General features: G+C 38.5%; 12 non-coding genes across 12 annotated transcripts; all 12 read right to left on the reverse strand.

The window, feature by feature from the left end:
• Positions 1 to 1,154: 1,154 nt before the first annotated feature.
• On the reverse strand, positions 1,155 to 1,226 carry TRNAC-GCA (transfer RNA cysteine (anticodon GCA)). The gene has a single exon. It is a non-coding gene; the product is annotated as a tRNA-Cys (tRNA).
• A 997-nt stretch (positions 1,227 to 2,223) lies between these two features.
• On the reverse strand, positions 2,224 to 2,295 carry TRNAC-GCA (transfer RNA cysteine (anticodon GCA)). The gene has a single exon. It is a non-coding gene; the product is annotated as a tRNA-Cys (tRNA).
• Positions 2,296 to 4,372: 2,077 nt separating this feature from the next.
• On the reverse strand, positions 4,373 to 4,444 carry TRNAC-GCA (transfer RNA cysteine (anticodon GCA)). The gene has a single exon. It is a non-coding gene; the product is annotated as a tRNA-Cys (tRNA).
• Positions 4,445 to 5,452: 1,008 nt separating this feature from the next.
• Positions 5,453 to 5,524, reverse strand: TRNAC-GCA (transfer RNA cysteine (anticodon GCA)). The gene has a single exon. It is a non-coding gene; the product is annotated as a tRNA-Cys (tRNA).
• A 2,077-nt stretch (positions 5,525 to 7,601) lies between these two features.
• Positions 7,602 to 7,673, reverse strand: TRNAC-GCA (transfer RNA cysteine (anticodon GCA)). The gene has a single exon. It is a non-coding gene; the product is annotated as a tRNA-Cys (tRNA).
• A 996-nt stretch (positions 7,674 to 8,669) lies between these two features.
• TRNAC-GCA (transfer RNA cysteine (anticodon GCA)) lies at positions 8,670 to 8,741 on the reverse strand. The gene has a single exon. It is a non-coding gene; the product is annotated as a tRNA-Cys (tRNA).
• Positions 8,742 to 10,818: 2,077 nt separating this feature from the next.
• Positions 10,819 to 10,890, reverse strand: TRNAC-GCA (transfer RNA cysteine (anticodon GCA)). The gene has a single exon. It is a non-coding gene; the product is annotated as a tRNA-Cys (tRNA).
• Positions 10,891 to 11,896: 1,006 nt separating this feature from the next.
• On the reverse strand, positions 11,897 to 11,968 carry TRNAC-GCA (transfer RNA cysteine (anticodon GCA)). Its single transcript has one exon. It is a non-coding gene; the product is annotated as a tRNA-Cys (tRNA).
• Positions 11,969 to 12,965: 997 nt separating this feature from the next.
• TRNAC-GCA (transfer RNA cysteine (anticodon GCA)) lies at positions 12,966 to 13,037 on the reverse strand. The gene has a single exon. It is a non-coding gene; the product is annotated as a tRNA-Cys (tRNA).
• Positions 13,038 to 14,045: 1,008 nt separating this feature from the next.
• TRNAC-GCA (transfer RNA cysteine (anticodon GCA)) lies at positions 14,046 to 14,117 on the reverse strand. The gene has a single exon. It is a non-coding gene; the product is annotated as a tRNA-Cys (tRNA).
• Positions 14,118 to 15,115: 998 nt separating this feature from the next.
• On the reverse strand, positions 15,116 to 15,187 carry TRNAC-GCA (transfer RNA cysteine (anticodon GCA)). The gene has a single exon. It is a non-coding gene; the product is annotated as a tRNA-Cys (tRNA).
• Positions 15,188 to 16,192: 1,005 nt separating this feature from the next.
• TRNAC-GCA (transfer RNA cysteine (anticodon GCA)) lies at positions 16,193 to 16,264 on the reverse strand. Its single transcript has one exon. It is a non-coding gene; the product is annotated as a tRNA-Cys (tRNA).
• Between the last annotated feature and the right edge of the window lie 251 nt (positions 16,265 to 16,515).

Below are 16,515 nucleotides of genomic sequence, written 5' to 3' on the forward strand. Positions count from 1 at the left end.
TGACTCTGTCAATGGTGATCCATAGGGACTTTATGAAAGATCCCAGCAACAAACACCAAAACCAAAATAGGTTTAGGGGACACCCGGATTTGAACGAGGGACCTCTTGATCTGCAGTCAAATGCTCTACCACTGAGCTATATCCCCAACTGTTTTCAAAGATCAGAATGACAATATATCAGTACATCATGAAAGAGTGAGAGGCTCAAGCTCAGTTGGGCCACAAAGTACGAGCTTGAAACTGTGGAAAAGGAGAAGTAGTTCTTAATATTATTAATTAAAGGAAAATAGGATCATTTAAAAAACAAAATGTATATGTTTAATTGTTATTTTATTTGAATAGGCAGTGGTCCATAGGACCAATATCTGTAATTAAAATGTTTGTTTTGAAACATTCTCAAAGGGGAAGAGGTTTTTACGAGACTACTTATCTTTGTGGATTGATTACCACAATCATTGATATGGTGGTGAAGTATGATTGTTTTGGGCCAAATTACGGTGAAAAAACATTTCTGCATACCACTACAATTTGGTATTTGAAGGTACAACCAAACACCCCTTTCATGTACCTTCGATTTAATACATCAGAAAAAGCTATTTTGTGTTCGCAAATGGCCTGGTTTCTCAGACCAGCCTGCTTGCACCTGCAACTAGGGTTCGTACATCTTGTACGTGGGCAGCGTATTTTAGTCGAAAGTAAACAGATTATGCATTGCACAAAAATGAAGTGCTTCAAACAAACACATACTTTGTATGCACAGAGAAGAGGTGGAATACATGTAAGACTGAGGACACAGGTTAAATGAGGAATAGATTGACTGCATTGCTGCCCACTTTTCTATGCAATTTCTGTAGTGCGATTGAAGGAAGCACTAAACTGTAAAACAAAGTTGTCAATTGCTTTCATAGTCCATTCCCTTTGTTTGGTGCTGTGAAAGGAAGAGCCAGATTCCAAAATGAATCAATGCTTTTTCAGACATTTCCCATACGGAATACCGAGCCCTTTATAAAAATGCATTTACTCTCAGGTTTTGAGCAGTGACATTGTAATGCTGTTAAAGTGTAAGATCCAAGCGAACACTGACTCTGTCAATGATGATCCAAAGGGGTTTTATGAAAAGTCCCAGCTACAAACACAAGAACCAAAACAGGCTAAGGGGACACCTGGATTTGAACCAGGGACCTCTTGATCTGCAGTCAAATGCTCTACCACTGAGCTATATCCCCACCTGTTTGTAAGAGTCGGAATGAAAATATATCAGTACCTCATGAAAGAGTGTGAGCATCATGCTCAGTTGGGCCGGAAAGTACAAGCTTGAAACTGTGGAACAGGAGAAGTAGTTCTTAATATTATTTATTGAAGGAAAACGGGATCGTTTAAAAAAAATATTTATATGTTTCATTGTTATTTTATTTGAACAGGCAGTGGTCCATAGGACCAATGCCTGTACATAAAATGCTTGTTTTGAAACATTCTCAAAGGGGAAGAGGTTTTTATGGGACTCCTTATCCTTTCGCGGATTGGTTACCACAATCACCGAGATGGTGGTGAAGTATGATTGTTTGGGGCCAAATGATGGACGAAAAACATTTCTACATACCACTGCAATTTGGTATTTGGAAGGTACACCCAAATGTCCCTTTCAAGTACCATCAATTTAATATATCAGAAAAGGCCATTTTGTGTTCGAAAATGACCTGAGTCTTCGAGCCAGCCTTTTTTCATCTGCAACGAGGGTTCATACATTTTGCACGTAGGCAGAGGTTTTAAGGAGAAATTAAATAGTTTCTACGTTGCACAAGAATGAAGTGCTTTAAACAAACACATATTTTGTATGCACAGAGGAGAGAAGGAATATATGTAAGACTGAGGACACATGTTAAATGAGAAATAGATTGACTGCAGCGCTGCCGAGTATACTATGCCATTTCTTTAGTGCGCTACAAGGAAGCACCAAACTGTATAACAAAGTTTTCAATTGTTTTCATAGTCATTCTCTTTTTTTAAAGCTGTGAAAGGAAGAGCCGGATTCCAAAATAAATCAATGATGTTTCAGAAAGTTCCCACGCCCTGTGTAAAAATGCATTTATTCCCAGGTTTTGAGCAGTGACACTGTAATGCTAATAAAGTATAAGATCCAACTGAACACAGACTCTGTCAATGGTGATCCAAAGGGACTTTATGAAAGATCCTAGCTACAAACACCAGAACCAAAATAGGTTTAGGGGACACCTGGATTTGAACCAGGGACCTCTTGATCTGCAGTCAAATGCTCTACCACTGAGCTATATCCCCAACTGTTTTCAAAGATCAGAATGACAATATAACAGTACATCATGAAAGAGTGAGAGGCTCAAGCTCAGTTGGGCCACAAAGTACGAGCTTGAAACTGTGGAAAAGGAGAAGTAGTTCTTAATATTATTAATTAAAGGAAAACAGGATCATTTAAGAAAAAAAATGTATATGTTTAATTGTTATTTTATTTGAATAGGCAGTGGTCCATAGGACCAATATCTGTAATTAAAATGTTTGTTTTGAAACATTCTCAAAGAGGAACAGGTTTTTACGAGACTACTTATCTTTGTGGAATGATTACCACAATCACTGATATGGTGGTGAAGTATGATTGTTTTGGGTCAAATTACGGTGAAAAAACATTTCTACATACCACTACAATTTGGTATTTGAAGGTACAACCAAACACCCATTTCATGTACCTTCGATTTAATACATCAGAAAAAGCAATTTTGTGTTCGCAAATGGCCTGGTCTCTCAGACCAGCCTGCTTGCACCTGCAACTAGGGTTCATACATCTTGTACGTGGGCAGCGTTTTTTAGTAGAAAGTAAATAGATTATGCATTGCACAAAAATGAAGTGCTTCAAACAAACACATACTTTGTATGCACAGAGAAGAGGTGGAATACATGTAAGACTGAGGACACAGGTTAAATGAGGAATAGATTGACTGCATTGCTGCCCACTTTTCTATGCAATTTCTGTAGTGCGATTGAAGGAAGCACTAAACTGTAAAACAAAGTTGCCAATTGCTTTCATAGTCCATTCCCTTTGTTTGGTGCTGTGAAAGGAAGAGCCAGATTCCAAAATAAATCAATGCTTTTTCAGACATTTCCCATACGGAATACCGAGCCCTGTATAAAAATGCATTTACTCTCAGGTTTTGAGCAGTGACATTGTAATGCTGTTAAAGTGTAAGATCCAAGCGAACACTGACTCTGTCAATGATGATCCAAATGGGTTTTATGAAAAGTCCCAGCTACAAACACAAGAACCAAAACAGGCCAAGGGGACACCTGGATTTGAACCAGGGACCTCTTGATCTGCAGTCAAATGCTCTACCACTGATCTATATCCCCACCTGTTTGTGAGAGTCGGAATGAAACTATATCAGTACCTCATGAAAGAGTGTGAGCATCATGCTCAGTTGGGCCGGAAAGTACAAGCTTGAAACTGTGGAACAGGAGAAGTAGTTCTTAATATTATTTATTGAAGGAAAACGGGATCGTTTAAAAAAAATATTTATATGTTTCATTGTTATTTTATTTGAACAGGCAGTGGTCCATAGGACCAATGCCTGTACATAAAATGCTTGTTTTGAAACATTCTCAAAGGGGAAGAGGTTTTTACGGGACGCCTTATCCTTTCGCGGATTGGTTACCACAATCACCGAGATGGTGGTGAAGTATGATTGTTTTGGGCCAAATGATGGACCAAAAACATTTCTACATACCACTGCAATTTGGTATTTGGAAGGTACACCCAAACGTCCCTTTCAAGTACCATCAATTTAATATATCAGAAAAGGCCATTTTGTGTTCGAAAATGGCCTGAGTCTTCGAGCCAGCCTTTTTTCATCTGCAACGAGGGTTCATACATTTTGCACGTAGGCAGAGGTTTTAAGGAGAAATTAAATAGTTTCTACGTTGCACAAGAATGAAGTGCTTTAAACAAACACATATTTTGTATGCACAGAGGAGAGGAGGAATATATGTAAGACTGAGGACACAGGTTAAATGAGAAATAGATTGACTGCAGCGCTGCCGAGTATACTATGCCATTTCTTTAGTGCGCTACAAGGAAGCACCAAACTGTATAACAAAGTTTTCAATTGTTTTCATAGTGATTCTCTTTGCTTGAAGCTGTGAAAGGAAGAGCCGGATTCCAAAATAAATCAATGATGTTTCAGAAAGTTCCCACGCCCTGTGTAAAAATGCATTTATTCCCAGGTTTTGAGCAGTGACACTGTAATGCTAATAAAGTATAAGATCCAACTGAACACTGACTCTGTCAATGGTGATCCATAGGGACTTTATGAAAGATCCCAGCTACAAACACCAAAACCAAAATAGGTTTAGGGAACACCCGGATTTGAACCAGGGACCTCTTGATCTGCAGTCAAATGCTCTACCACTGAGCTATATCCCCAACTGTTTTCAAAGATCAGAATGACAATATATCAGTACATCATGAAAGAGTGAGAGGCTCAAGCTCAGTTGGGCCACAAAGTACGAGCTTGAAACTGTGGAAAAGGAGAAGTAGTTCTTAATATTATTAATTAAAGGAAAACAGGACCATTTAAAAAACAAAATGTATATGTTTAATTGTTATTTTATTTGAATAGGCAGTGGTCCATAGGACCCATATCTGTAATTAAAATGTTTGTTTTGAAACATTCTCAAAGGGGAAGAGGTTTTTACGAGACTACTTATCTTTGTGGATTGATTACCACAATCACTGATATGGTGGTGAAGTATGATTGTTTTGGGCCAAATTACGGTGAAAAAACATTTCTGCATACCACTACAATTTGGTATTTGAAGGTACAACCAAACACCCCTTTCATGTACCTTCGATTTAATCCATCAGAAAAAGCTATTTTGTGTTCGCAAATGGCCTGGTTTCTCAGACCAGCCTGCTTGCACCTGCAACTAGGGTTCGTACATCTTGTACGTGGGCAGCGTATTTTAGTAGAAAGTAAATAGATTATGCATTGCACAAAAATGAAGTGCTTCAAACAAACACATACTTTGTATGCACAGAGAAGAGGTGGAATACATGTAAGACTGAGGACACAGGTTAAATGAGGAATAGATTGACTGCATTGCTGCCCACTTTTCTATGCAATTTCTGTAGTGCGATTGAAGGAAGCACTAAACTGTAAAACAAAGTTGCCAATTGCTTTCATAGTCCATTCCCTTTGTTTGGTGCTGTGAAAGGAAGAGCCAGATTCCAAAATAAATCAATGCTTTTTCAGACATTTCCCATACGGAATACCGAGCCCTGTATAAAAATGCATTTACTCTCAGGTTTTGAGCAGTGACATTGTAATGCTGTTAAAGTGTAAGATCCAAGCGAACACTGACTCTGTCAATGATGATCCAAAGGGGTTTTATGAAAAGTCCCAGCTACAAACACAAGAACCAAAACAGGCCAAGGGGACACCTGGATTTGAACCAGGGACCTCTTGATCTGCAGTCAAATGCTCTACCACTGAGCTATATGCCCACCTGTTTGTGAGAGTCGGAATGAAAATATATCAGTACCTCATGAAAGAGCGTGAGCATCATGCTCAGTTGGGCCGGAAAGTACAAGCTTGAAACTGTGGAACAGGAGAAGTAGTTCTTAATATTATTTATTGAAGGAAAACGGGATAGTTTAAAAAAAATATTTATATGTTTCATTGTTATTTTATTTGAACAGGCAGTGGTCCATAGGACCAATGCCTGTACATAAAATGCTTGTTTTGAAACATTCTCAAAGGGGAAGAGGTTTTTACGGGACGCCTTATCCTTTCGCGGATTGGTTACCACAATCACCGAGATGGTGGTGAAGTATGATTGTTTTGGGCCAAATGATGGACGAAAAACATTTCTACATACCACTGCAATTTGGTATTTGGAAGGTACACCCAAACGTCCCTTTCAAGTACCATCAATTTAATATATCAGAAAAGGCCATTTTGTGTTCGAGAATGGCCTGAGTCTTCGAGCCAGCCTTTTTTCATCTGCAACGAGGGTTCATACATTTTGCACGTAGGCAGAGGTTTTAAGGAGAAATTAAATAGTTTCTACGTTGCACAAGAATGAAGTGCTTTAAACAAACACATATTTTGTATGCACAGAGGAGAGGAGGAATATATGTAAGACTGAGGACACAGGTTAAATGAGAAATAGATTGACTGCAGCGCTGCCGAGTATACTATGCCATTTCTTTAGTGCGCTACAAGGAAGCACCAAACTGTATAACAAAGTTTTCAATTGTTTTCATAGTGATTCTCTTTGCTTGAAGCTGTGAAAGGAAGAGCCGGATTCCAAAATAAATCAATGATGTTTCAGAAAGTTCCCACGCCCTGTGTAAAAATGCATTTATTCCCAGGTTTTGAGCAGTGACACTGTAATGCTAATAAAGTATAAGATCCAACTGAACACTGACTCTGTCAATGGTGATCCATAGGGACTTTATGAAAGATCCCAGCAACAAACACCAAAACCAAAATAGGTTTAGGGGACACCCGGATTTGAACGAGGGACCTCTTGATCTGCAGTCAAATGCTCTACCACTGAGCTATATCCCCAACTGTTTTCAAAGATCAGAATGACAATATATCAGTACATCATGAAAGAGTGAGAGGCTCAAGCTCAGTTGGGCCACAAAGTACGAGCTTGAAACTGTGGAAAAGGAGAAGTAGTTCTTAATATTATTAATTAAAGGAAAACAGGATCATTTAAAAAACAAAATGTATATGTTTAATTGTTATTTTATTTGAATAGGCAGTGGTCCATAGGACCAATATCTGTAATTAAAATGTTTGTTTTGAAACATTCTCAAAGGGGAAGAGGTTTTTACGAGACTACTTATCTTTGTGGATTGATTACCACAATCATTGATATGGTGGTGAAGTATGATTGTTTTGGGCCAAATTACGGTGAAAAAACATTTCTGCATACCACTACAATTTGGTATTTGAAGGTACAACCAAACACCCCTTTCATGTACCTTCGATTTAATACATCAGAAAAAGCTATTTTGTGTTCGCAAATGGCCTGGTTTCTCAGACCAGCCTGCTTGCACCTGCAACTAGGGTTCGTACATCTTGTACGTGGGCAGCGTATTTTAGTAGAAAGTAAACAGATTATGCATTGCACAAAAATGAAGTGCTTCAAACAAACACATACTTTGTATGCACAGAGAAGAGGTGGAATACATGTAAGACTGAGGACACAGGTTAAATGAGGAATAGATTGACTGCATTGCTGCCCACTTTTCTATGCAATTTCTGTAGTGCGATTGAAGGAAGCACTAAACTGTAAAACAAAGTTGTCAATTGCTTTCATAGTCCATTCCCTTTGTTTGGTGCTGTGAAAGGAAGAGCCAGATTCCAAAATAAATCAATGCTTTTTCAGACATTTCCCATACGGAATACCGAGCCCTTTATAAAAATGCATTTACTCTCAGGTTTTGAGCAGTGACATTGTAATGCTGTTAAAGTGTAAGATCCAAGCGAACACTGACTCTGTCAATGATGATCCAAAGGGGTTTTATGAAAAGTCCCAGCTACAAACACAAGAACCAAAACAGGCTAAGGGGACACCTGGATTTGAACCAGGGACCTCTTGATCTGCAGTCAAATGCTCTACCACTGAGCTATATCCCCACCTGTTTGTGAGAGTCGGAATGAAAATATATCAGTACCTCATGAAAGAGTGTGAGCATCATGCTCAGTTGGGCCGGAAAGTACAAGCTTGAAACTGTGGAACAGGAGAAGTAGTTCTTAATATTATTTATTGAAGGAAAACGGGATCGTTTAAAAAAAATATTTATATGTTTCATTGTTATTTTATTTGAACAGGCAGTGGTCCATAGGACCAATGCCTGTACATAAAATGCTTGTTTTGAAACATTCTCAAAGGGGAAGAGGTTTTTATGGGACTCCTTATCCTTTCGCGGATTGGTTACCACAATCACCGAGATGGTGGTGAAGTATGATTGTTTTGGGCCAAATGATGGACGAAAAACATTTCTACATACCACTGCAATTTGGTATTTGGAAGGTACACCCAAATGTCCCTTTCAAGTACCATCAATTTAATATATCAGAAAAGGCCATTTTGTGTTCGAAAATGACCTGAGCCTTCGAGCCAGCCTTTTTTCATCTGCAACGAGGGTTCATACATTTTGCACGTAGGCAGAGGTTTTAAGGAGAAATTAAATAGTTTCTACGTTGCAGAAGAATGAAGTGCTTTAAACAAACACATATTTTGTATGCACAGAGGAGAGGAGGAATATATGTAAGACTGAGGACACATGTTAAATGAGAAATAGATTGACTGCAGCGCTGCCGAGTATACTATGCCATTTCTTTAGTGCGCTACAAGGAAGCACCAAACTGTATAACAAAGTTTTCAATTGTTTTCATAGTCATTCTCTTTTTTTGAAGCTGTGAAAGGAAGAGCCGGATTCCAAAATAAATCAATGATGTTTCAGAAAGTTCCCACGCCCTGTGTAAAAATGCATTTATTCCCAGGTTTTGAGCAGTGACACTGTAATGCTAATAAAGTATAAGATCCAACTGAACACAGACTCTGTCAATGGTGATCCAAAGGGACTTTATGAAAGATCCTAGCTACAAACACCAGAACCAAATAGGTTTAGGGGACACCCGGATTTGAACCAGGGACCTCTTGATCTGCAGTCAAATGCTCTACCACTGAGCTATATCCCCAACTGTTTTCAAAGATCAGAATGACAATATATCAGTACATCATGAAAGAGTGAGAGGCTCAAGCTCAGTTGGGCCACAAAGTACGAGCTTGAAACTGTGGAAAAGGAGAAGTAGTTCTTAATATTATTAATTAAAGGAAAACAGGATCATTTAAAAAACAAAATGTATATGTTTAATTGTTATTTTATTTGAATAGGCAGTGGTCCATAGGACCAATATCTGTAATTAAAATGTTTGTTTTGAAACATTCTCAAAGGGGAAGAGGTTTTTACGAGACTACTTATCTTTGTGGATTGATTACCACAATCACTGATATGGTGGTGAAGTATGATTGTTTTGGGCCAAATTACGGTGAAAAAACATTTCTGCATACCACTACAATTTGGTATTTGAAGGTACAACCAAACACCCCTTTCATGTACCTTTGATTTAATACATCAGAAAAAGCTATTTTGTGTTCGCAAATGGCCTGGTTTCTCAGATCAGCCTGCTTGCACCTGCAACTAGGGTTCGTACATCTTGTACGTGGGCAGCGTATTTTAGTAGAAAGTAAATAGATTATGCATTGCACAAAAATGAAGTGCTTCAAACAAACACATACTTTGTATGCACAGAGAAGAGGTGGAATACATGTAAGACTGAGGACACAGGTTAAATGAGGAATAGATTGACTGCATTGCTGCCCACTTTTCTATGCAATTTCTGTAGTGCGATTGAAGGAAGCACTAAACTGTAAAACAAAGTTGCCAATTGCTTTCATAGTCCATTCCCTTTGTTTGGTGCTGTGAAAGGAAGAGCCAGATTCCAAAATAAATCAATGCTTTTTCAGACATTTCCCATACGGAATACCGAGCCCTGTATAAAAATGCATTTACTCTCAGGTTTTGAGCAGTGACATTGTAATGCTGTTAAAGTGTAAGATCCAAGCGAACACTGACTCTGTCAATGATGAACCAAAGGGGTTTTATGAAAAGTCCAAGCTACAAACACAAGAACCAAAACAGGCCAAGGGGACACCTGGATTTGAACCAGGGACCTCTTGATCTGCAGTCAAATGCTCTACTACTGAGCTATATGCCCACCTGTTTGTGAGAGTCGGAATGAAAATATATCAGTACCTCATGAAAGAGTGTGAGCATCATGCTCAGTTGGGCCGGAAAGTACAAGCTTGAAACTGTGGAACAGGAGAAGTAGTTCTTAATATTATTTATTGAAGGAAAACGGGATCGTTTAAAAAAATATTTATATGTTTCATTGTTATTTTATTTGAACAGGCAGTGGTCCATAGGACCAATGCCTGTACATAAAATGCTTGTTTTGAAACATTCTCAAAGGGGAAGAGGTTTTTACGGGACGCCTTATCCTTTCGCGGATTGGTTACCACAATCACCGAGATGGTGGTGAAGTATGATTGTTTTGGGCCAAATGATGGACGAAAAACATTTCTACATACCACTGCAATTTGGTATTTGGAAGGTACACCCAAACGTCCCTTTCAAGTACCATCAATTTAATATATCAGAAAAGGCCATTTTGTGTTCGAAAATGGCCTGAGTCTTCGAGCCAGCCTTTTTTCATCTGCAACGAGGGTTCATACATTTTGCACGTAGGCAGAGGTTTTAAGGAGAAATTAAATAGTTTCTACGTTGCACAAGAATGAAGTGCTTTAAACAAACACATATTTTGTATGCACAGAGGAGAGGAGGAATATATGTAAGACTGAGGACACATGTTAAATGAGAAATAGATTGACTGCAGCGCTGCCGAGTATACTATGCCATTTCTTTAGTGCGCTACAAGGAAGCACCAAACTGTTTAACAAAGTTTTCAATTGTTTTCACAGTCATTCTCTTTGTTTGAAGCTGTGAAAGGAAGAGCCGGATTCCAAAATAAATCAATGATGTTTCAGAAAGTTCCCACGCCCTGTGTAAAAATGCATTTATTCCCAGGTTTTGAGCAGTGACACTGTAATGCTAATAAAGTATAAGATCAAACTGAACACTGATTCTGTCAATGGTGATCCATAGGGACTTTATGAAAGATCCCAGCTACAAACACCAAAACCAAAATAGGTTTAGGGGAACACCCGGATTTGAACCAGGGACCTCTTGATCTGCAGTCAAATGCTCTACCACTGAGCTATATCCCCAACTGTTTTCAAAGATCAGAATGACAATATATCAGTACATCATGAAAGAGTGAGAGGCTCAAGCTCAGTTGGGCCACAAAGTACGAGCTTGAAACTGTGGAAAAGGAGAAGTAGTTCTTAATATTACTAATTAAAGGAAAAGAGGATCATTTAAAAAACAAAATGTATATGTTTAATTGTTATTTTATTTGGATAGGCAGTGGTCCATAGGACCAATATCTGTAATTAAAATGTTTGTTTTGAAACATTCTCAAAGGGGAAGAGGTTTTTACGAGACTACTTATCTTTGTGGATTGATTACCACAATCACTGATATGGTGGTGAAGTATGATTGTTTTGGGCCAAATTACGGTGAAAAAACATTTCTGCATACCACTACAATTTGGTATTTGAAGGTACAACCAAACACCCCTTTCATGTACCTTCGATTTAATACATCAGAAAAAGCTATTTTGTGTTCGCAAATGGCCTGGTTTCTCAGACCAGCCTGCTTGCACCTGCAACTAGGGTTCGTACATCTTGTACGTGGGCAGCGTATTTTAGTAGAAAGTAAATAGATTATGCATTGCACAAAAATGAAGTGCTTCAAACAAACACATACTTTGTATGCACAGAGAAGAGGTGGAATACATGTAAGACTGAGGACACAGGTTAATTGAGGAATAGATTGACTGCATTGCTGCCCACTTTTCTATGCAATTTCTGTAGTGCGATTGAAGGAAGCACTAAACTGTAAAACAAAGTTGCCAATTGCTTTCATAGTCCATTCCCTTTGTTTGGTGCTGTGAAAGGAAGAGCCAGATTCCAAAATAAATCAATGCTTTTTCAGACATTTCCCATACGGAATACCGAGCCCTGTATAAAAATGCATTTACTCTCAGGTTTTGAGCAGTGACATTGTAATGCTGTTAAAGTGTAAGATCCAAGCGAACACTGACTGTCAATGATGATCCAAAGGGGTTTTATGAAAAGTCCCAGCTACAAACACAAGAACCAAAACAGGCCAAGGGGACACCTGGATTTGAACCAGGGACCTCTTGATCTGCAGTCAAATGCTCTACCACTGAGCTATATCCCCACCTGTTTGTGAGAGTCGGAATGAAAATATATCAGTACCTCATGAAAGAGTGTGAGCATCATGCTCAGTTGGGCCGGAAAGTACAAGCTTGAAACTGTGGAACAGGAGAAGTAGTTCTTAATATTATTTATTGAAGGAAAACGGGATCGTTTAAAAAAAATATTTATATGTTTCATTGTTATTTTATTTGAACAGGCAGTGGTCCATAGGACCAATGCCTGTACATAAAATGCTTGTTTTGAAACATTCTCAAAGGGGAAGAGGTTTTTACGGGACGCCTTATCCTTTCGCGGATTGGTTACCACAATCACCGAGATGGTGGTGAAGTAGGATTGTTTTGGGCCAAATGATGGACGAAAAACATTTCTACATACCACTGCAATTTGGTATTTGGAAGGTACACCCAAACGTCCCTTTCAAGTACCATCAATTTAATATATCAGAAAAGGCCATTTTGTGTTCGAAAATGGCCTGAGTCTTCGAGCCAGCCTTTTTTCATCTGCAACGAGGGTTCATACATTTTGCACGTAGGCAGAGGTTTTAAGGAGAAATTAAATAGTTTCTACGTTGCACAAGAATGAAGTGCTTTAAACAAACACATATTTTGTATGCACAGAGGAGAGGAGGAATATATGTAAGACTGAGGACACATGTTAAATGAGAAATAGATTGACTGCAGCGCTGCCGAGTATACTATGCCATTTCTTTAGTGCGCTACAAGGAAGCACCAAACTGTATAACAAAGTTTTCAATTGTTTTCATAGTCATTCTCTTTGTTTGAAGCTGTGAAAGGAAGAGCCGGATTCCAAAATAAATCAATGATGTTTCAGAAAGTTCCCACGCCCTGTGTAAAAATGCATTTATTCCCAAGATTTGAGCAGTGACACTGTAATGCTAATAAAGTATAAGATCCAACTGAACACTGACTCTGTCAATGGTGATCCAAAGGGACTTTATGAAAGATCCTAGCTACAAACACCAGAACCAAAATAGGTTTAGGGGACACCCGGATTTGAACCAGGGACCTCTTGATCTGCAGTCAAATGCTCTACCACTGAGCTATATCCCCAACTGTTTTCAAAGATCAGAATGACAATATAACAGTACATCATGAAAGAGTGAGAGGCTCAAGCTCAGTTGGGCCACAAAGTACGAGCTTGAAACTGTGGAAAAGGAGAAGTAGTTCTTAATATTATTAATTAAAGGAAAACAGGATCATTTAAAAAACAAAATGTATATGTTTAATTGTTATTTTTTTTGAATAGGCAGTGGTCCATAGGACCAATATCTGTAATTAAAATGTTTGTTTTGAAACATTCTCAAAGGGGAAGAGGTTTTTACGAGACTACTTATCTTTGTGGATTGATTACCACAATCACTGATATGGTGGTGAAGTATGATTGTTTTGGGCCAAATTACGGTGAAAAAACATTTCTGCATACCACTACAATTTGGTATTTGAAGGTACAACCAAACACCCCTTTCATGTACCTTCGATTTAATACATCAGAAAAAGCTATTTTGTGTTCGCAAATGGCCTGGTTTCTCAGACCAGCATGCTTGCACCTGCAACTAGGGTTCGTACATCTTGTACGTGGGCAGCGTATTTTAGTAGAAAGTAAATAGATTATGCATTGCACAAAAATGAAGTGCTTCAAACAAACACATACTTTGTATACACAGAGAAGAGGTGGAATACATGTAAGACTGAGGACACAGGTTAAATGAGGAATAGATTGACTGCATTGCTGCCCACTTTTCTATGCAATTTCTTTAGTGCGATTGAAGGAAGCACTAAACTGTAAAACAAAGTTGCCAATTGCTTTCATAGTACATTCCCTTTGTTTGGTGCTGTGAAAGGAAGAGCCAGATTCCAAAATAAATCAATGCTTTTACAGACATTTCCCATACGGAATACCGAGCCCTGTATAAAAATGCATTTACTCTCAGGTTTTGAGCAGTGACATTGTAATGCTGTTAAAGTGTAAGATCCAAGCGAACACTGACTCTGTCAATGATGATCCAAAGGGGTTTTATGAAAAGTCCCAGCTACAAACACAAGAACCAAAACATGCCAAGGGGACACCTGGATTTGAACCAGGGACCTCTTGATCTGCAGTCAAATGCTCTACCACTGAGCTATATCCCCACCTGTTTGTGAGAGTCGGAATGAAAATATATTAGTACCTCATGAAAGAGTGTGAGCATCATGCTCAGTTGGGCCGGAAAGCACAAGCTTGAAACTGTGGAACAGGAGAAGTAGTTCTTAATATTATTTATTGAAGGAAAACGGGATCGTTTAAAAAAAAATATTTATATGTTTCATTGTTATTTTATTTGAACAGGCAGTGGTCCATAGGACCAATGCCTGTACATAAAATGCTTGTTTTGAAACATTCTCAAAGGGGAAGAGGTTTTTACGGGACGCCTTATCCTTTCGCGGATTGGTTACCACAATCACCGAGATGGTGGTGAAGTATGATTGTTTTGGGCCAAATGATGGACGAAAAACATTTCTACATACCACTGCAATTTGGTATTTGGAAGGTACACCCAAATGTCCCTTTCAAGTACCATCAATTTAATATATCAGAAAAGGCCATTTTGTGTTCGAAAATGACCTGAGTCTTCGAGCCAGCCTTTTTTCATCTGCAACGAGGGTTCATACATTTTGCACGTAGGCAGAGGTTTTAAGGAGAAATTAAATAGTTTCTACGTTGCACAAGAATGAAGTGCTTTAAACAAACACATATTTTGTATGCACAGAGGAGAGGAGGAATATATGTAAGACTGAGGACACATGTTAAATGAGAAATAGATTGACTGCAGCGCTGCCGAGTATACTATGCCATTTCTTTAGTGCGCTACAAGAAAGCACCAAACTGTATAACAAAGTTTTCAATTGTTTTCATAGTCATTCTCTTTGTTTGAAGCTGTGAAAGGAAGAGCCGGATTCCAAAATAAATCAATGATGTTTCAGAAAGTTCCCACGCCCTGCGTAAAAATGCATTTATTCCCAGGGTTTGAGCAGTGACACTGTAATGCTAATAAAGTATAAGATCCAACTGAACACTGACTCTGTCAATGGTGATCAAAAGGGACTTTATGAAAGATCCTAGCTACAAACACCAGAACCAAAATAGGTTTAGGGAAAACCCGGATTTGAACCAGGGACCTCTTGATCTGCAGTCAAATGCTCTACCACTGAGCTATATCCCCAACTGTTTTCAAAGATCAGAATGACAATATAACAGTACATCATGAAAGAGTGAGAGGCTCAAGCTCAGTTGGGCCACAAATTACGAGATTGAAACTGTGGAAAAGGAGAAGTAGTTCTTAATATTATTAATTAAAGGAAAACAGGATCATTTAAAAAACAAAATGTATATATTTAATTGTTATTTTATTTGAATAGGCAGTGGTCCATAGGACCAATATCTGTAATTAAAATGTTTGTTTTGAAACATTCTCAAAGAGGAACAGGTTTTTACGAGACTACTTATCTTTGTGGAATGATTACCACAATCACTGTGGTGGTGAAGTATGATTGTTTTGGGCCAAATTACGGTGAAAAAACATTTCTGCATACCACTACAATTTGGTATTTGAAGGTACAACCAAACACCCCTTTCATGTACCTTCGATTTAATACATCAGAAAAAGCTATTTTGTGTTCGCAAATGGCCTGGTTTCTCAGACCAGCCTGCTTGCACCTGCAACTAGGGTTCGTACATCTTGTACGTGGGCAGCGTATTTTAATAGAAAGTAAATAGATTATGCATTGCACAAAAATGAAGTGCTTCAAACAAACACATACTTTGTATGCACAGAGAAGAGGTGGAATACATGTAAGACTGAGGACACAGGTTAAATGAGGAATAGATTGACTGCATTGCTGCCCACTTTTCTATGCAATTTCTGTAGTGCGATTGAAGGAAGCACTAAACTGTAAAACAAAGTTGCCAATTGCTTTCATAGTCCATTCCCTTTGTTTGGTGCTGTGAAAGGAAGAGCCAGATTCCAAAATAAATCCATGCTTTTTCAGACATTTCCCATACGGAATACCGAGCCCTGTATAAAAATGCATTTACTCTCAGGTTTTGAGCAGTGTCATTGTAATGCTGTTAAAGTGTAAGATCCAAGCGAACACTGACTCTGTCAATGATGATCCAAAGGGGTTTTATGAAAAGTCCCAGCTACAAACACAAGAACCAAAACAGGCCAAGGGGACACCTGGATTTGAACCAGGGACCTCTTGATCTGCAGTCAAATGCTCTACCACTGAGCTATATCCCCACATGTTTGTGAGAGTCGGAATGAAAATATATCAGTACCTCATGAAAGAGTGTGAGCATCATGCTCAGTTGGGCCGGAAAGTACAAGCTTGAAACTGTGGAACAGGAGAAGTAGTTCTTAATATTATTTATTGAAGGAAAACGGGATCGTTTAAAAAAAATATTTATATGTTTCATTGTTATTTTATTTGAACAGGCAGTGGTCCATAGGACCAATGCCTGTACATAAAATGCTTGTTTTGAAACATTCTC

This window comes from Triturus cristatus, chromosome 4_1 (genome assembly GCF_964204655.1).
Source record: "Triturus cristatus chromosome 4_1, aTriCri1.1, whole genome shotgun sequence".
NCBI lineage: Eukaryota > Metazoa > Chordata > Amphibia > Caudata > Salamandridae > Triturus > Triturus cristatus.